Below are 21,116 nucleotides of genomic sequence, written 5' to 3'. Positions count from 1 at the left end.
CTACTTGGGATAATTGTCAGATCTGCTGCTCCATTTAGATAATTGTCATTTTTTCCATGATCATTGTGTGCATGATATTCCCATGAGCTCTACATATGTTTTGTTAAGGGTTTTGCCATCTTTCCAGATGTGCAACCCATGTATTTTTGTGATGTGTGTGGTGACTAGCACAAGCTTGCAAAGTGAGGCACTTGGTAATGCTGATTTCAGGGACTTAGCATTTTCACTAAGTCCTTGACCTGTTTATCTCATATTGCCATATGTTCATGATGTTTCCTAGTGATCCTGCCTCTTTTGAGGATGATCAGTAAGGATGTTTTATTAATCTTGTAGTGCTCTATCCATCCATGTCTTTGTTTGCAATTTTGGAGCACCCTAGCTTGAGTCAATCGAGCTCTACTTTTGCTACTTCGTGAATCTGGACAGATTGTCTACTTGTTAGCGATTTTGCCGATGATGTTGTAGTTGACCCGTGCATGCTATGCTATTGTTATTGCCATGTCTAGCTTGCATTTTGTGTATTCTTGATGGGTGTATGCTTATATCGTCATGACTTGCTCCGTAGTGAGTGCATCGAGCTCGTAAACATGCCTACTTGAGATCTGTTTCAGCATGTGCCAGTTTTCACTAAGTCTGAAAACTGATTATGCTTTTGCTATGTTCACATGCTTGCTAGTATGTTTTCTGATCCCTTTTGGCTCAAGGTCACTAAGGGACTTTTGTTAAGCTTTTTGAGTAGCTCCATGCCATGTTTTACTTTGCCATGTTCATGTCCTGTAGCATGTAGTTTTGTTGCTCCGAAGTGTGCTACCTGATCTGAAATTCCAGACAAGTGTTAATTTCACAAAGTCTGAGATATGTTTACCATATGCATTTTTGCCATGCTTGTTTGAACCTGTTAATGGATGAATTGGCCGTAGTTCAGTGTTATACTTTTGTTAAGCATCTTGAATGCATCCCTGCCATGTATTTTGTTGCCATGTTTGGGTGCTGTAGCATGTTCATCTCTTTGCATTTAGATGGCTACTTGCTGTAAATCGCAGACCGGTGTCATATTTGAATTGCTTGCCATTTCCAAACCGTAACTCCGATTCCGGCGTTCTTTATATCGTTTTCAAGCGATTTAATCTCATCTTTCCAGTGGCACACTTGGATTTCCAAGTTGAGGCCAGGTTCTTGCATCCCTTGTCAAATCTTGCATATGCATCCCGCATAGCATACCATGTTTGCATCATATTGTATGAGCCTTGCACGTGGTTGATTGTGTCCTTGTTGCTTGTTTGTCTTGTTTGGGTAGAGCCGGGAGACGAGTTCGCTAACGAGGAGACCGTTGAGTTTGCTTTCGAGGATCCAGTCAACTCTGACAACTTTGCAGGTAAGATGATCATACCCTCGAAATCACTACTATCTTTGCTATGCTAGATTGCTCGCTCTTTTGCTATGCCAATGCTACGATGCCTACCACTTGTTTTCAAGCCTCCCAAATTGCCATGTCAAACCTCTAACCCACCATGTCCTAGCAAACCGTTGATTGGCTATGTTACCGCTTTGCTCAGCCCCTCTTTGGAGACCGTTCCTTGTTGGAACATTTATTTACTTGTTGGGATATCATTATATTATCTTGTTATCTTAATGCATCTATACACTTGGTAAAGGGTGGAAGGCTCGGCCTCTCGCCTAGTGTTTTGTTCCACTCTTGCCGTCCTAGTTTCCGTCATATCGGTGTTATGTTCCCGGATTTTGCGTTCCTTACGCGGTTGGGTTATAATGGGAACCCCTTGATAGTTCGCCTTGATTAAAGCTTTTCCAGCAATGCCCAACCTTGGTTTTACCATTTGCCACCTAGCCTCTTTTTTCCTTGGGTTTCCGGAGCCCGAGGGTCATCTTATTTAAACCCTCCCCGGGCCAGTGCTCCTCTGAGTGTTGGTCCGACTGAGCTGCCTGCGGGGCCACCTCGGGGAAACTTGAGGGTTGGTTTTACTCATAGCTAGTCTCATCTGAGTGTGCCCTGAGAACGAGATATGTGCAGCTCCTATCGGGATTTGTTGGCACATTCGGGCGGTGTTGCTGGTCTTGTTTTAACCTGTCGAAGTGTCTTGAAGAACCGAGATACCGAGTCTGATCAGAACGTCTCGGGAGGAGGTCTATTCCTTCGTTGACCGTGAGAGCTTGTCATGGGCTAAGTTGGGACTCCCCTGCAGGGATTTGAACTTTCGAAAGCCGTGCCCACGGTTATGGGCAGATAGGAATTTGTTAATGTCCAGTTGTAGATAACTTGAACCTTAACTTAATTAAAATGAATCAACTGAGTGTGTTACCGTGATGGCCTCTTCTCGGCGGAGTCCGGGAAGTGGACACGGTGTTGGAGTAATGCTTGCGCAGGTTGTTCTCTAGTTTCTCGCTCGCGCTTTGCCTCCTCTTCCCGCTCTCTTTTGCGAATAGGATAGTCACCATATATGCTAGTCGCTTGCTGCAGCTCCACATATATTTATCTTGCCTTACCTATAAGCTTAAATAGTCTTGATCGCGAGGGTGCGAGATTGCTGAGTCCCTGTGGCTCACAGATTACTATTACACCAGATGTAGGGCCTGATGATTCCGCTGCAGGTGACGCGCTCGAGCTCAAGTGGGAGTTCGACGAGGACTCTCAACGATACTATGTTTCCTTTCCTGATGATCAGTAGTGGTGCCCAGTTGGGGGTGATCGGGACCGTGTCGCATGTTGGGTTATCTTTTATTTTGGCGCCGTAGTCGGGCCATGAGTGTTTGGATGATGTAATGTTATTTATGTATCTTGATTGACGTGGCGAGTGTAAGCCAACTATGTTCTCTCCCCTTTATTATTTATATTACATGGGATGTTGTGAAGATTGCCTAACTTGCGACATATGCCTTCAATGCGATTATGTCTTTAAGTCGTACCTCGACACGTGGGAGCTATAGTCGCATCGAGGGTGTTACAGACCTGGATCTCGACGGTGCACTCATCACGCTCCGGACTATTGAATTCATGCTTCAGCCAACTCATTCAAAAGTCCAAACTGACGGAGGGAGGCGAGCCGCATGATCTTTTTATTTTAATACTGCGTTGGCATGGTCTTGAACTCAAGACCTTTTGGCTCTAGTTCCATATTGAATTCATGCTTTAGCCAACTCATTTAAAAGTCCGAACTAATGGAGGGAGGCAGGCAATATATTTCAATATGAACCGCCGCGTAGCGCAGCTCCACTACGCTTGTAGGAGGAACGCCTCGTGCTTGGTCTCCGCCAGCATCTTGAGCTTTACCCCTGACATGTCCACCACCATAGATTTGAGGTGGAACGTCTCCATGTGAAAAGGGGTCACTCGGCCACTAATGGCAGCTGCCACCGCCGCGTCATTCCTCAAAATGGGCATATTTGAAGGACCCATCGGCAACTGGAAGGCCGGGTTGTTGATCTTCCTCCTCAACACCATCATCGTTCGGGCTAATCTGCTCTGCCTCCTCTCCCGTAGTGATGTCCTTCATGATCTGATCGACGTTCAAGTCCACAACCGTCCGTCAGCCGTCCGTCTTCTCCTCGAGAAGCCCGAGGCGCTCTACGCGGCCTCTCAACACCAGCAAGGTCTCGCTCTGCCGAGGGCAAAGCTCTTTCGACGGGTGCTCCAAAGGCCAAGCTTCTCGACGATTTCCTTCAGGTAGGTCCGCCAGCCTTGGAGTTCTGCCAGCAGCTGTGCCTTGCTATGGATGCACTTGTCGTCTGCCCAGCGGCCGCAGAGGCAGTCCGTGCTGCTCCTTATCCACGCCATGAAGCTCCCGTCGCCGTTGGAGGCCGCCATTGATACCCTATCTCCGGCTCTCCGCGACAATGATCAAGGGCGAGTTTTTGGGGATTGCTCACCTTTTATATTGAAAATCACCAGAATCGGTCGATACGATGAGTCCCACCTAACACTTAATAACACAGCCCAGTTTAACGTACACGAAGAGGTAATCACCTCATGATCAGACCCATCTAAAAAATAATTTGACCTTGCGATGTACTCTATGGAATCGAAATTAGTATCCTTGGGAGCTCGTACCCAGGAATATATATATAAATAATTGTTGAGAGTACACTTCTCTACTTATTATCTTGGCCTTTCCCTCTATTTTTCACTTTACAATTTCTTTTGAACTTTTTATTATATTAGGTTTATTCTTTGTTTTCATTTTGTTGTTATTCCTTTTCCTCACTTTATAATGTGTGTTTTTCTTTTAGTTGTTTTTCTTTTATTTTACATGAATGTTTTTTCTAAAATACTAAGCCTTTTCTTTTGGAAGCCCCGAACCTTAATTTTTGAATACCCTAAAAAATACAAGCAAGCATGTATACACATCCTTCTAACCAGCTAGCTAGATATCAGGAGGAAGAAGCCACATGCTATCATATCGACAATCTTCCATGAAGTAACCTACCGATCTGATCTTGAAATAGTCGGCAATGCTCTTGATGTAATGTTCCTTGTGATACTTAAGGTCGCCATCGCTTTGCGAGATCGTCAAGAACACCTCATCACCATTGACTGTATTGCTTAGACGTAGGTAGCGGCGGTTGCAGTAGTAGATGTGATTTCTCTCTATGTCGCCAAGCCTATCTGCTGGCATGTGCACCACCTTGGAAAATTTCTGTCCCAAGAATAAGGCATGGTCGCCCAAGCTGGTCACCTCAGACCAAGTGGTAGCGTCGATGAGCTCGAACATCCTAAAGAAAGGCCTCGGGGAAAAGCACCGCCGGTTAATCATCACAATCGTACACTTCCCATGTAGATCCACGATGTAACATGCGTACTCATTGCAAGTGCTCCACGGTGATGGACGGTCTACTCTAAGCATGTTTATCCGGTACTTTTCAGTGACCACCGAAGCGACATCCTTCTTTACACGGATCACAAATTTGATGAGTTTATCGCAACCCGGTTGAATGCCATAGAGCTCACCATTGCAAAAGGCAATGTCCATGAATCCCGACATATGACATCCATATATGGTCCACCCGCCAAGTGGACAACCAACCCTGCAACTGTGTTTTGATTTTCGGCCGCAAAAAATGGATTTCGGCCATCTCGGCGTGAGGCGAAAAGTATATTTAGGCCGAAATTACTCAAATTTGGCAAATTTTGGTTAAATTTATGTCAACTTGCAGTCAAATTTGGTTAAATTTCAGCCGAAAATTTTGAAAATGGCCGAAATTCGGCCATTTCGGCCTAGGGCGAAAAAAAGCTCAAACCAAAAATCAAAACACAGCCCTGCAAACCGCGATTCCGCAGTTGTTGGTCATGGCGGCCATGATGCAGCCGTCCGAGGTGGGCGTCTTGGAGAAGACGATTTTCATGACGACCGGGCTGTGGTCGTCACCACGCGCATGGTACAGGCAGGCGATCCTCTTCTGTTTCTTAGAGAGCGCCACCTCGGCACCGGTGAAGACGTTGACGATCCTGAGCGACGGCTGCTGGTGCTGGGAGAAGACGACCCAGCCTCCGTCGTAGCCACCGACGAGGCACGTCCCGACGTCCCCGCATCGGTGCTGGACGCGCATCGCAGCGCCGTCCTCGGGGCAGTGCGCGCGCCACGTCCTGTCTCCAGCGTCGCACGGCGAGACCAGCAGCCATGGCAGTGCAGGCACCCGCTGCTCCGCGGCGACGGCGGCGCGCCATGACCTGCAGACTTGCGTGGGCATCTCGCCTGCCGGCGCTCCCTCTATCGATCGGTTACGACTCACGAGGAAAGAAGGAAACGTGGGAAGACCGGAGATATTTGTTGGGTGCCGTGCATGAATCGAATCAGATTCAGATATGTATACTATATATATAGTCCTCCAAGCCTGGAGATATATGTTGGCACCGATCCAAAGTTCGGTGTTTCTTCGGTACTGATTTTTTTTGGGTACTGAATTAATTATAAATTTCCAGCTAGATATCTGCTATTTATTCTTGAAAAATGTTTAACTTCAACCGGCTGATTTCTCGAAAGAAATCCGCTGCCTCAGCCGGGTGCCACGCGTCCTGGTGTGGACCATGCACCGCTTGATAGCCGCTCACCTCCAACCTTTTCTCTCCATTATGTCTCCTGCCTTTCTCCTTCACCTATATCTCCCTCCAATTGCCAAGCTCTTTGCTGCTACTCGGGCATACCTCGATTGACGATGATGAAGGGGATATGAGGGGCACCTAGGTGCTTCAGGGGACGCCCGCGCTGCTGCGATGGAGGTCTTGTGGACGTGGCAAGCGCCTTGTGTGTCTTCGGTAAATCCTCAGATACATCAGGCGAGCCGCTCACTAGGATTGCAACATAACCGGTACTGTGGAAACGTAGTCTGTGTTGCAGAATCATAGTTGCTTCAAAAACATCCCTCGTGCTTCAACAAGAACGGCGGTGCAGCAAGACAAGGCAACCTCTGTGGCGGGATGTTTATTAAACATGGCATATGTTGCAGAAGTCCATGTGGCAACAAAAAAAATCGGCAAGACAATATTTGTTGCAAATGTTTCCGCAACACGAGCTCTGTTGCAAAGGCTTCTGCAACACTATGTTTGTTGCAATGATGAGGACGGGGCTGGGCCGCTGGATGACTCTAGATCTAACGACCGCCGAGCCGGCGGCTGACGCATAGCAGGCCCCTATATTCTTTTGAGATTTTCAGTTTTTCAAGATGTAAACTTGCCATGTATGTACAGTTGTACACTTGTGTATGGCTTGGATTGCTAGGTCTACTTTGTTTTCTTTACACTAGATAATTGTCATAGAATAACTTGAGGCATGTCGATCCGTCGAGCATAGGAAATCACACAAGCACAAACATGACACCCGAATTTTTGTCTAGTCACAATAGTTATATTATTTGATGAATTGTCTAGACACTCGGGGTTCATAACCAAACCCATGCGTGCCTTTTTCCTACCAACCCTAGCCGATGATGCCATAGCTTCCCTATATGTCGTCGCCTCGGCCTCCCTCCTCTTTCCCTCCCAGCGGCCTCGTCGGTCGAAAAAGTGGTGGATACCTCGTCTTATGTTTCTTTTTTTTGTTTCCCTCGCAACATCGACGAGGTGGTTCTGGCGACAACTTGTTGGAATAAAGTCTCCTGGGTCTCTTCTTACCTTGACGATGTCTAATCGAACGTCGACTAAGTGAGAGTTCGTGTCCCCTGATCTGTGGGTTACCTTCAGATCTTGCCAGTTCATGTATTTTTCATGGGGAGCTATTAGCTCGCTATCGGTGTGAAGGACTTGACATCTTTTACGTGTTGTTTTGTGGCTTGGCCCCTTTTTTCAGCCATTTGAAACGGTGGTGATGGATTGCAAATTTGTTCCGCATGGGTTATGCTCCATCCGATGCTGCTTCACAGATTTATAGATCCCCTCTCAAGGAGCGAGTGAGTTGCGGTTTTCAAGGCCTGGTATGGCGAGGGTGTTTGTATGTGCCACTTCTTCTTTATTGATAGTGCAGTTTTTAGTCTCTGACGGACGGCGTACAATCGTAGGAAGAAGACTATTATGTTTTTAAATGTAAGTTTATTTTTTTACTGATCGCTCTACGTCTAGTTGTTTATCCTTGTACCGACTTTTGTTTTCCTCATTATCAATCTGATCTAAGATGCCACTTGGGTGTCTTTATTAAACAAAACATACCTACAAATTATTTCACTTTTTTTCTTTCAAAAGTGATTCACAGTTATTATCAAAATTCACCGGAAGTATAAAACACCTCAAATATAATAGAAAGTACATTGAGATTACAAGACCCCGAATAACCACTACCGATGACTAGTTTGCACAACTCTTTCCGTTGGGTCTCGCCTGTCTTTAATTTTCACGCAAACGTGATTGTCTCGCTGGCGGGAGCTCCTAACCAGCGCTCTCAGCGCCGGTTTCTCGTATCGGCGCCCGAAGCCGATCAGACTGGGCCGGCCCAGCAACAATCTATTGGTACAGGGGTAGCGCGAAAAAAGCAAATAAAGACCCTGAAATTCATTCTCAACAAGTATCAAACTCTCGCCATTAGAACAGCGAACAAGAATGCTAACCACCTGAGATTCTTTGCGCTACTGACCAAATACAGGCAAAGGACTTTAAGTACACTACTGTAGCGCTTTGATTTTTAATTTTTTTCAAAACATTTGGGAAAAAGTTCATGAATTACAGAACAGTTCATTTGTTTTGAAACAAATTAATCGATTTTGAAAAAACGTTCACGATTTTGAGAAGAAATTTTACCGATTCTGAAATAGGTTCATCGTTTGAAATAATAGTTCATGAATCTGGAGAAAAAGTTCACAGATTTGAAAAACGTTCATCAAAATTCAAAAAAGGTTCATCGATTTTGAAAAAAGTTCATCAATTTTGAAAAAAAGTTCATCGATTTTGAAAAAAATGTTCATCGACATTGAAAAAAGTTCATCGAAATTCAAAAATAGTTCATCAAATTTGAAAAATAGTTCATCGAATTTAAAATAAGTTCATAAAAATTTTAAAAAAGTTTATGAATTTTTTAAAAAAGTTCATCGATTTGAACAAAACGTTCATGTACTTGCGAACCAACTCATCGGACCAAGACAAAGAAAAAAAGAGAACGAAAAAATGGGAGGAGGACGAAGAATAGACGGAAATATTAAAAGGTAACCAGATCCCTCCCGGCGGCCGCGTGGTTACACTGGCGTTCTTTGACGGGAGAGGTACTTGGTTCGAATCCTAGCAGCGCCTTTTTTTTTGCGGATTAAGACACAAACGAAGACACGTTAGATGGGCCGGCCCAGCCTGACGCGGGGGTGTGCGCCCGTTTGCGCCCATGCCTGTAACGGGCGTAACGGGCGGCGTTTAGGGAATGCCCTCGCTGGTGCTGTCGTTTTTTTGCCTGTGTCGCTGCTTTGTTTCTTCAGCCCAGTTCGTATTAGCCGCTGTTTGTTGGCCTGTTGTCCCCTGCGGCCGGGTTTGGGCCCGTTTTTCTTTTTTGCTTGTCCCCCGCTCACTTTGGTTTGCATGTCCATGTGAGTTCCCCTAAAAAAAATGTCCATGTGAATTGTTTGATCACCTCAATAAAAAAGTGAGTTGTACGTTTGCCTAAAAAATGATAGTTGTTCGTAATTTTATTAAAAAGAATGTTATGTTCTGTTAGCTTCTTTCTTTCTTTCTTTTTAATTTTGCTTATATTATTTCCTTTTTTCAAATTCATTAATATGATTTGTGGATTTTTTTAATAAAATTTGTAAATATTTTTAGTTTTTTCAAAAAACCTTCTAAATTCATGATTTTTTATACTTAATTGCAAAATAACATTCAGGTGATTTTTTACGATGTCTCATCTAAGTTATTCATTGTTCGATTTAGTTTTTGTAGTTTCCATGCAAGCGCTAGATCCCCGCCTTGCTCGTCGATGTTTTGTTTGTTGCGCATCCTTTTGTTGGCATGTTTGGCTTCACATTTTTCGGCCATTATCACGGCGCGCTCGCAAGCCATTTTGTTGTGTTGTTTCTAGACCACGACGTAGAATTGGAAGAGACAAGAAAATTTAAGCTCTATCGCGGTCATTATCTTCCCTGTTTATTTTGACACTGTCTTCCATTTCTTCTACGCTTTATCAAGACAAGATTTAGCAATGGTTTATCTAAGTTGTTGTCCATTCGATCTTGCTATTATAATTTCGTTCAAATTCTTGATCTTGCGTCGTCAGCCGATGTATTCCTCTATTGCCTTGTTCCTTTTTGTTCGTTTGTCGGCCCGTCCGTGTTGTACAAATATTCTTTTGTTGGACATTTTCCTGCTGCACTCTTGTGTACCCATTTTATCCGGCATGTGTCGTAGAAGTCAAAGAGGCAGCATGTCATTTGTCTCAGTTGCAAGTCTACCCAAGACTCATAACTGGGTTCATGTTTTGTTCTCCATCCCAGTTGCAAGTCATTCCTCTGCTCGTAACTCGGCCCATCGTTTGTAATTGTCCTAGTTATAAGTCCACCCTCTACTCGTATCTGGTATCGTAATTTTGTGTAGTTGACTAGTTGCAAGCGCACCATTGAATCACAACTGGGCATGCGCTTTATTTTTCATCCCAGTTGCATGTCCACAATTGACCCGCAACTCGGCTCATAGTTTACAGTTGTCCGAGTTGCAAGTCCACATTGATTCGCAACTCCTATCATAGTTTTGTATAGTTGTCTCAGTTACAAGTCCACCCTCGACTCGCAACTAGGCTTGCAGTTTGTTTTATCCTCGTTGCAAGCCCACCCTTGACTCGCAATTGGGCCTGTGTTTTGTCTTTCATTTTAGTTGCAAGTGCACCCTTGACTCGTAACTGGGATTTGTAGTTTGTTTGATCCTAGTTGCAAGTCGATCCTTGACTCGTAAGTGGCCTCATAGTTTTGTAGGTGTCCCAATTGCAAGTCCACTTTGACTCGCAAGTGGGCTCATAGTTCTCCTAGTTGCAAGCCCACCATCGACTTGCAACTAGGCATGTTTTTTGTTTTTCATTTAGTTGCAAGCCCACCTTTGACTCGCAACCGGGACCATAGTTTGTTTCATCCTAGTTATAAGTCAACCACTGACTGGAAATTGGGTGTGTTGTTTCGTAGTTATCCTAATTGCAAGTCCATCCTCGACTCGCAACTGGGATCTGTGCCTCTTTTATGTTTTTCATCTTAGTTGCAATCCACCATCCGACTCGCAATTGAGCTCGTAGTTTGTTGTTGTCCTAGTTATAGGTCCACCCTCGACTCGCAACTAGGCCCGTAGTTTGTTTTATCCCAGTTGCAAGCCCACCCTGTGTTGGGGAACGTAGCATAAATTCAAAATTTTCCTATGTGTCACCAAGATCTATCTATGGAGTCATCTAGCAACGAGGGAGGAGTGGATCTACATACCCTTGTAGATCGCGCGCGGAAGCGTTCAAGAGAACGGGGTTGATGGAGTCGTACTCGTCGTGATCCAAATCACCGATGATCCTAGCGCCGAACGGACGGCATCTCCGCGTTCAACACACGTACGGAGCAGCGACGTCTCCTCCTTCTTGATCCAGCAAGGGGGAAGGAGAGGTTGATGGAGATCCAGCAGCACGACGGCGTGGTGGTGGAAGTAGCGGGATTCCAACAGGGCTTCGCCAAGCGCTGAGGAAGGAGGGAGATGTGTCATGGGAGGGAGAGGGAGGCGCCAGGGCTTTTGTGCTGCTGCCCTCCCTTCCCCCCACTATATATAGGGCCAAGGGAGAGGGGGGAGGCGCAGCCTTGGCCCTTCCTCCAAGGAAGGGTGCGTCCAGGGAGGAGTCCCTCCTCCCCAAGGCACCTCAGAGGTGCCTTCCCCCTTTAGGACTCTTCCTTTTCCTCTTCTCTTGGCGCATGGGCCTCTTGGGGCTGGTGCCCTTGGCCCATATAGGCCAAGGCGCACCCTCTACAGCCCATGTGGCCCCCCGGGGCAGGTGGCCCCACCCGATGGACCCCCGGGACCCTTCCGGTGGTCCCGGTACAATACCGATGACCCCGAAACTTGTCCCGATGGCCGAAATAGCACTTCCTATATATAATTCTTTACCTCCGGACCATTCCGGAACTCCTCGTGACGTCCGGGATCTCATCCGGGACTCCGAAAAACTTTCGGGTTACCGCATACAAATATCTCTATAACCCTAGCGTCACCGAACCTTAAGTGTGTAGACCCTACGGGTTCGGGAGACATGCAGACATGTCCGAGATGACTCTCCGGTCAATAACCAACAGCGGGATCTGGATACCCATGTTGGCTCCCACATGTTCCACGATGATCTCATCGGATGAACCACGATGTCAAGGACTTAATCAATCCCGTATACAATTCCCTTTGTCTATCGGTACGACACTTGCCCGAGATTCGATCATCGGTATCCCGATACCTTGTTCAATCTCGTTACCGGCAAGTCTCTTTACTCGTTCCGTAACACATCATCCCGTGATCAACTCCTTGATCACATTGTGCATATTATGATGATGTCCTACCGAGTGGGCCCAGAGATACCTCTCCGCTTACACGGAGTGACAAATCCCAGTCTCGATTCGTGCCAACCCAACAAACACTTTCGGAGATACCCGTAGTGTACCTTTATAGCCACCCAGTTACGTTGTGACGTTTGGCACACCCAAAGCACTCCTACGGTATCCGGGAGTTGCACAATCTCATGGTCTAAGGAAACGATACTTGACATTAGAAAAGCTTTAGCATACGAACTACACGATCTTGTGCTATGCTTAGGATTGGGTCTTGTCCATCACATAATTCTCCTAATGATGTGATCCCGTTATCAATGACATCCAATGTCTATGGTCAGGAAACCGTAACCATCTATTGATCAACGAGCTAGTCATTTAGAGGCTTACTAGGGACATGGTGTTGTCTATGTATCCACACATGTATCTGAGTTTCCTATCAATACAATTATAGCATGGATAATAAACGATTATCATGAACAAGGAAATATAATAATAACTAATTTATTATTGCCTCTAGGGCATATTTCCAACACCCTGGACCTCACAACTGGGCCCATTTTTGTTGTTGCCTCAGTTGCAGTCCTACCATCAACTCGCAACTGGCCCTATAATTGTAGTTGTCCCAGTTGCAAGTCCATGCTCGGCTCACAACTGGCCCAGTAGTTGTAGGTGTCCCGGTTGCATGTCCATGTTCGAGTCGCAACTAGCCTGGTAGTTGTAGGTGTCCCGGTTGGGAGTCCACATTCGACTCACAACTGGCCCGATAGTTGTAGTTGTCCGGGTTGCAAGTCCATGTTTGACTCGCAACTGGCCTTATTGTTGTAGGTGTCCCGGTTGCAAGTCCACCCTCGACTCGCAACTGGGCTTGTGGTCGTAGTTTCCCAAGTTGCATGTCCACCCTCGACTCACAACGAGGGCTTGTAGCTGTAGTTGCCCTAGTTACAAGTCCACCCTCGACTCACAACTGGGCCTGTAGTTTATTTTCATCCCAGTTGCAAGCCCACCCTCGACTCGCAACTAGGCATGTAGTGTGTTTATCATCCCAGTTGCAATTCCACCCTCGACTCGCAACCAAGCCCATAGTTTGTTCTCACCCCAGTTGCAACCCACCCATAACTCACAACTAGGAGTGTAGTTGTTGTTGCCTTAGTTGCAAGCTTACCCTCGGCTTGCAACTGGGACCGACCTTTTTTATTCGCGCTTAGTTGCAAGCCCGCCCTCGACTTGCAACATGGCCTGTCATTTTTTTTGTTCACACTCAATCGCAAGTCCACCTCTACTCACAACCAGGTTCTAATTTTTGTTGTTGCCCAAGTTGCAAGTCCACCATCGACTTGCAACAAGGCTTTGAAGTTTTTTATTGCCACCTCAATTAAATTTCACCTCAATTGCAAGTCGATCATCCGTGACTCACAACTGGGCTCCAAATTCACGACTAGTTTTTGAATCCACAAGCAAATTTTGAACTCGTGATTTTTTTGAAATCACAAATATTTTCGGAACTCGTGAGTATTTTTTTCATATTCTTCATTTTTTATAGTCGCAAACATTTTTCAAACTCCTGAACATTTTTTGTACTCACCAAGTTCACGAACATTTTTTAAAGTAGTGCATAATATTTAAATTCATCAACTTTTATTAAAGTATTTACTTGAAAAATGTAAGCTCTTTTACCCGAATGCACTCTCATCATTTGAAAAGAAAAAAATAATTTTTAATGCCCGCTTAGATATTTTTTTGGGGACGTACATGATTTTTGTGCTTTTTCTTAAGGTTATGTGATACAAGGTACAACCGACTGTTGTTTTCATGATCGTTTTTTTGTTGGAGCAGCCCAAGTGGGAGTCGTGAGTCACGTTAGTGATGGGCTGGACTAAGGATCATGACAGAAACAAACATTTGGGCTGGACGTTAGCTACATGAGCGAGGTTAGCGATCGTGACAAAAACAAACAAACATATCACAAATAATTGATGATGTCATACTTAGATGTGAGATAGTATCTCACATCTAGATGACATATGGACAGACCCTTATTTTATTTTATATAAATATTTAGCTCAGATACTAACCTTTTGTTTTGAAAGACCTGAACCTTCATTTTTTTAATACCGTCAATTTTTCTTTGAAGTACAAGTAAGGAGGTGCACATCCTTATGAGCAGCTAGCTAGATATCAGGAGGAAGAAGCCACATCCTATCATATCGATCATCTTCCACGAAGTAGCCTACCGATGCAATCACAAAATTGTCGGCAATGCTCTTTTTGTGTTCCTTGTGATGCTTAAGATCGCCATCGTTGTTTGAGATCGTGAAGGTTACTGCATCACTATGGAAGGTAGAGTTTGGACTTAGAAGGCGACGGCTGCAGTAGTAGATGTGGTTTCTCTCTACGTCGCCATGCCTATCCGCTGGCATGTGCACTGCCTTGGAAAATGTCGGTCCCCAAAACAAGGCATGGTCACCCAAGCTTGTGAGCTCCGACCAAGTGTTACTGTCGATGAGCTCGAAGACCCTAAAGTAAGGCTTGGGTTTAGGCCACCACTGGTTAATCACGGCCATCGTAAGCTTTCCATGTAGATCAACGATGTAACAAGCATACTCGTTGCAACTGTTGGCGGATGTGGAATGATTAACCATTCCCATGTCTATCTGGTACCTAGCCATGACCATTGGCGCGCCATCCTTGTTCACACCGATCACAAACTTGAGAAGTTTCTTGTAATTATCTTCGATGCCATAGAGCTCACCGTTGCAAAAGGTGATGTCCATGAATCTCAACATACGACATCCATATGTCGTCCACCCGCCACCAGGACAACCAACCCTACATAGCGCGATTCTGCAGTTCTCGGTCATGGCGGCCATGATACAGCCGTCCGAGGTGGGCGTCTCGGAGAACACGATTTTCGAGACGATCGGCCCGCAAGCATCACCGCGCCTATGGTAGGAGCACGAACAGGCGATGGTCCTCTGTTTCTCAGAGAGCCCAACCTCGGCGCCGGTGAAGAGGTTGACGATCCTGAGCGGCGGCGGCTTGGACGAGACGACCCATCCTCCGTCGTAGGCGCCGACGAGGTACCTCCCGACAGCCCCGTGCCGCAGCTGGGCACGCATCGTGGCGCCGTCCTCGGGGCAGTGCGCGAGCCACGTCCTGTCGTGTTCGTCGCGCGGCGATAGCAGCAGCAATGGCAGAGCGGGCACCCGCGGCTCCGCGGCGACTGCGTTGCGCCACGACCTGCAGACGGCGGCGAACCGCGCCCGGCTGCTCGTGGACTTGGCCAGCAACCGGTAGACGACGAGGAGGAGATCACCGGGGAGCGTGGAGAACGACGGGCAAGGCCGCATCGTCGTCCTGGCTGGCCCCATGCGCCGCGTGGGCATCTCGGCGGCGCTCCCTCTATCCATCGATCACGAGGAGAGAACAAAACGTGAGAAGACCGGAGATATTTTTGTTTGGTGACGTGCATGAATCGAATCAGATTTAGATATACTATACGGTTCCATCCAGGAAAGGGGGCGTCTAGTGGAGGTTGAACATATTTTAGGTGTTTCCTGACTACTGAATTAATTATAAATTTCCAACTAGTTATCTGCTATTATTTTTTTAAAAAAATTTCAATCTATTCATCAACTGTTAAGGTAGTAAAAAAGAACACCAAGTAAAAAAATACATCTAGACCACTTAGCGACGACTACAAGTACTGGAGCGAGCCGAAATCACGCCGCCGTCACCGCTCCTCACTCATCGAAGCCGGTCAAACCTTATTATAGTAGACAGTCAGCAAGTCGTCGTGCTAAGGCCCCATAGAACCAGCGCATCAGGACAACAACCGCCGCTGATGAAAAGATGCGTAGATCAGAAGGATCCAACCTGTAGACACATGAATACAGACGAACAAAGATCGGATCCACATGGATCCATCGAATACAAATGCCGACCGGATCCCGCGAGATCCGACGGAGACAAACCTGCAGACGCCCTCTGACGATGCTAGAAACACCATCAGGACGGGGGCTAGACGGAGAGGACCTTATTCTATTTTCAGAGAGCCGCCGCTGTCTCGTCTCTCCGAGCAGGAACAAACACAAAAAAACTCGAAAAACTATCTGAAAACGAAGCCCTTCCGCCTTCAAGGATCGGGATCCACCGTCGTTTCATGGCCCTAAGACCATAGAAGACGAGATAGACCGGCGGCAGCGCCGACAAGAGGCACAAGAAGCCCTAGCGCTTAGGGTGCCCTCGTATGTGAGAGCCAAGGGGTACGCCAATACAACCAATTGCTATTCTTATCTTTAGGAGATTTTCAATTTTTCAAGATCTAAACTTGCCATGTATGTACGCTCGTGTATGGCTTGGATTGCTAGGGCTAATTCTTCTTCTTTTCACTAAAAACATGTCCGTGCATTGCAAATATTTCACACACTCCTAGTCCAATGAGCATCGCTGAAGATCCCTCCAGATCCTCTATTTCGACATGGTGCAAGTGCAACACGTGTGTCGCAACTTATCCTCCTCCTCTCCGTCACCGTTAGTGTACATCGTGTATGATATAACTACACTTTACCTAGTCAAATCTTCTTGGCATCCAACATCTCCTTCACGAGAAACTCCTTCGTGTGCATCTTGGACGACCACTATAGCACACAGGGCATGACGAAATGAGGAGCGGAATTGGGAACGTTAACGTCACCCTTTTTTTTGACAAACAAGGGCATTAATACGAAAGTGGTGGTACACAGCGATTTACAAAAAGGACCCAAAATTAAACCTAAATTACAAACTGGTCCTTGACTTTGACACAAAAGACCCCAACAAACTGATGGAAAATGTGATTGGGTTCCTTGCATCTTCCTCACGGGCGCAACCTCATCGTCGCTGGGGACGGCACCACTTGGGACAGTGAGGCCTCCATGACGCCTCGTCGCAGACTTCGTGGAGAAGAAGCACTACCTCCCTTTTGGCTTCATTGGCGGGAGGAAGAAGCACTACCTCCCTTTTGCCTTCATCTTACGTCCAGTCATGTATATAGACGTCCACGACAGTGCGTCATATATGTGAGTGTTTGTGTTTGTACTGTATTTCTTAGAAAAATAGTAATGAGAAATTGGATCTTTTGTCCCATTTACTTCTCCATTTGATCATTTGCTCCCCCCCCCTCCCTGAGAGGCTACCGGGTGGGGTCCGGGGCCACTGTCATTGAGACAATCACAGGGCAAATCATCCAACCCCTTGTAAAGTGGGGCAAGGGGGGCAAATCATCCAATCCCCCAAATAGTAATAGTCTTTTATTTCATCCAACTCCCAAGGTTGCTTGTTTCAATCGTTTTGGTTTGTGGTTTTTGTATTTATTACTTCCTCTGTTTCTTTTTAGTCTGCATATAAGGTTTGGTCAAAGTCAAGCTTTGTAAAGTTTGACTAACTTTATATTAAAAAATATAAAGATTGACAATATGAAATCAACATTATCAGATGCACCATGAGATGTATTTTCATACTTTATAGTTTTAATATTGTAGATGTTCATATTTTTATATATAAATTTGGTCAAAGTTTGCGTAGTTTGACTTTGACCAAATCTTATATGCGGAGTAAAAAGAAACGGAGGGAGTATTTCTCATCTTCTTGTTTATTTTATTCTTGGACATTGCAACATATGGCAGTACCATGACATCATCAAATTCTCTAAACCATTTAACTTTTAAACTCTTTTATTTCTCACATCGCGTATCTTACAAACGATCTGATATCACCATCGGTTTCGTTGTGATGAGATTTTTGGAACTAGATTTCATATTCAAATGTTTCAATAATACTATTCTCAATAGTTATCAGGTTATAATCACTTGCTTGTTATGTTAATAGACATGGTTTATCAGGTTACTTGTCACATACCACATATGTAAGACATTCGCGGTCAATGGATTGAAATGATAATGGCTTCTGTGAGCTCAGTAGATATAAAGAGACATATAATTCTCAGGAAACTGAAGTGTTCACCCGAACAAGGGGGATTCGGGGGGGGGGGGGGGGGGGGGCTCTCCCCATATTTGTTCCTTCTTTATGTAGAAGGCCTTTCTAGTATGTTGGTGGCATAGATGAGATTAGAGTGTGCGAACGCACTGTTAGTTTCACACCTTTTATTTGCTGATGATACTCTAATTTTTATGAGAGCAAATGTGTTAAATGCAACTTCCTTACAACATATACTAGAAACCTATTGTCAAAACTCAGGAAAAATGGTGAGTTTGGCTAAACCTTTCAGCCCAAATGCAAGTGTTATCTCTAAAGGAGAAATTTGTGATACTGAAGCCCTAGCCCTGTCAGATAAATATCTTGGGTTTCCTACTTTGGTTGCTGCAGACAAGAGTGATTGTTTCAGGCATCTTATAGAAAGAATTAAAGTAAGGCTATTGGGATGGATGAACAAATAGTTGTCCGTAGGACGGAAGGAAACATTATTGAAAGCTATCGACCAAGCTATACCTATTTTTGCTATGTTTATTTTCAGCTTGCCCAATGGATTTGTAAGGAAATAATAGATATAATTGCTTAGTTCTGGTGGGGCGGCAGTGAAGAGCATAGAATGATCCACTGGATAGCGTGGTGGAAACTTTGTTATCCTAAGTCAGAAGGGGGTATGGGACTCCGTGATCTCTACTCTTTTAATCTGGCAATGTTGGCAAAACAATGCAGGAGATTAATTACTGATCCAGACTCACCGGTTTTGAGAGTGTGGAAGGCTAAATACTATCCAAATGGCTCTTTAGTGCATGCTACTCAAAAAAACGGGTCTTCGTTTACATGGCAACGTATACTCAAATGTTTTGATAGTTTTAAGAGAGGATATATTTGGAGAAGTGGTACAAGAGAGGAGGTAAATATTTGGAAGGACCCATGGATCCCATCTCGCCCAAACAAGAATGTCATCACGCCAACAATCTTATCCAGGGTGTGTGAACTTATTGATCCGGTGAGCGGGACTTGGGATGAGGCTTTGCTTGTTAAAATATTCAGTCATGTTGACGTCCGAAGGATCTTACAAATTTCACTTAATTTCCAAGCTTTTGATGATTTCATTGTGCGGCAGCCGAACAGAACATGGATATTTTCTTTCAAGAATGCTTATCATGTTAAATGGTTACATACTTTTCGGGTTCATGCAAACGTGATGGATATCCCTGGTGGATCAAACTATTCGGCAGTATGGAGTATGCTATGGAAACTGCATGTTCCAGGTAAACTTCAGATTTTTGTACTGGCGGGTTTTGCATGGAATAATCCCTCTCCGAGTTATCCTAACTAACAGGCATGTCGGGTCCAATGGAGCTTGTCCAGTTTGCCACCAGGGAGCTGAGGACATACGGCATTTATTGTTCCAATGCAGGCATGCGAGGGACCTCTGGTCATGTCTCGGCATGATACAGATGGTTGACCAGGCGCTGCCAGTGGACAACATGGAGATGGACAACATGGAGATGGACACATTCAGTTTTATCGATTGCAAGCAATTTCCAAAAGTCTTCATTCCCAACGCTTGTTATATCTGAAAATAAATGAGTAGGCCGGACCCTAGATTCACAAAACTGAATGTGAATGCAGCATTCTTTCCTGATTAAAGGCCAGGTGCGACTGCTGCTGTAATACAACAAGATGACAGGGGAAAAGTTTTGGCGGCCCAATATAAGTTTCTCCCGCATGCAGCTGACGTGATGAGTACAGAAGTGATGGGCATGAGGTATGGGCTTGCCCTTGCTAAATCTTTTGGGGTGTAATCGTCTTGAGGCGGAGTCATATCCCTTACAAGTCATAAATCTTTGCACTGGACAACCTAGATGATGGGATGCGGCAGCGGCAATTTTATTTAACATGTGAACTTACGTACCCTGTTTGGAAAGGTCATTTTTAAGAATTGTTCTCATTCTTGTAATCAAGCAACTCATGTGCAGAGTTGGGGACCCTAAAGGCTCCTCGTCCCCCTCGTGTCGCCCCCGCGGGCGACCCAGGGGAACACTAGCCGCGTTCCTCTCGGCCCTCCTCTCACCTCCACCTCTCCTCGCCGTCGTCCGCATCGCTTCTGGGCAAAGCTTGGCCGGCTGGGCGGCTGCGGGGCGTCTCTCCCCCTTGTCTGTCACGGCTGGCGCGGTGCAGCCAGATCGGGCGAGGCGCTGGACTAACATGGGGTCGAGCGGCGCGGCGGTCGGGCTTCTTGGCGACTCCGTGTGTGGCACGGCAGCGGCGGTGGCCTGCTCGCGGCATGGTGACAACTGTGTGGTGGGAAAGACCGGTGGTCGTGGGCACTGCGGGGTTTATATCGAATCCAATCTGGATCTTGGGCTTGACCGCCGTCAGCCGCCGCCGGGTGGTGGTGGTCGTCGCTGACCACGCGCGGGTCGCTGGATTCGGCGCGTGGAGATTACAATGGATTCTTCTCGATCCTCCTTCATGGTGGGTTGAGCCCCATGGCTCTTTGATCTCTGCAGGTTTCGATTCATGCTCCGTTGCCGGATCCGGAGCCGACGGAGGTTTGGTAGTATAGGATGAGGACCGGAGGAAACTTTGACCGGCTTGTTCGGTCCGGCATCGGCAACGTCTTTCGACGTTGTTACCCTCCGTGGAGGCGTTGTCCAGGTCTCTCCTATCCACCTCCAAACCCCTCCCGAACGAAAGTCCAAAATTCAGTCTGGGTTGGGCGGCGGCGGCGTCCTTCTCATCGTACACTCCATGGAGGCGCCATCTTGGGAGGTTCTGCTGTTCGGCGGAGAGATGCTGTGGGTGATGGACTCCGTGTAGCTTCAGCAACGGCGACAGTGTGGAGGTTTCCAGGAGATGCGGCGTTGTTTCTACCGCGACGATGACGACAAGTATTGGCGGCATGGTGCGGATATCGATGACAGATGCAGCTGGATGGACGAGCACAGGGCGGCGGCGCTGTTTGGCGCCATGGTGGCGTCGACAGCTGACCTGGCAAGGTCTTTGTGCCGGTACCTGCTCTGAAAATGGTTATGTGGATGACGGCTGCTGTAGCATCGGTGAGTGCGCCGGACCGGTGTGTGACCCATTCCCGGTATGTCGCTGGGATGAGGCAACCGACATTAAATGTTAGTTTGGTGTGATGTTTGTTTGGTATTAGGCTCGGGCATTCGGCA

Source organism: Triticum urartu, chromosome 3, assembly GCF_003073215.2.
Source record: "Triticum urartu cultivar G1812 chromosome 3, Tu2.1, whole genome shotgun sequence".
Lineage (NCBI taxonomy): Eukaryota > Viridiplantae > Streptophyta > Magnoliopsida > Poales > Poaceae > Triticum > Triticum urartu.
Note: the sequence above shows the minus strand (reverse complement) of the source record.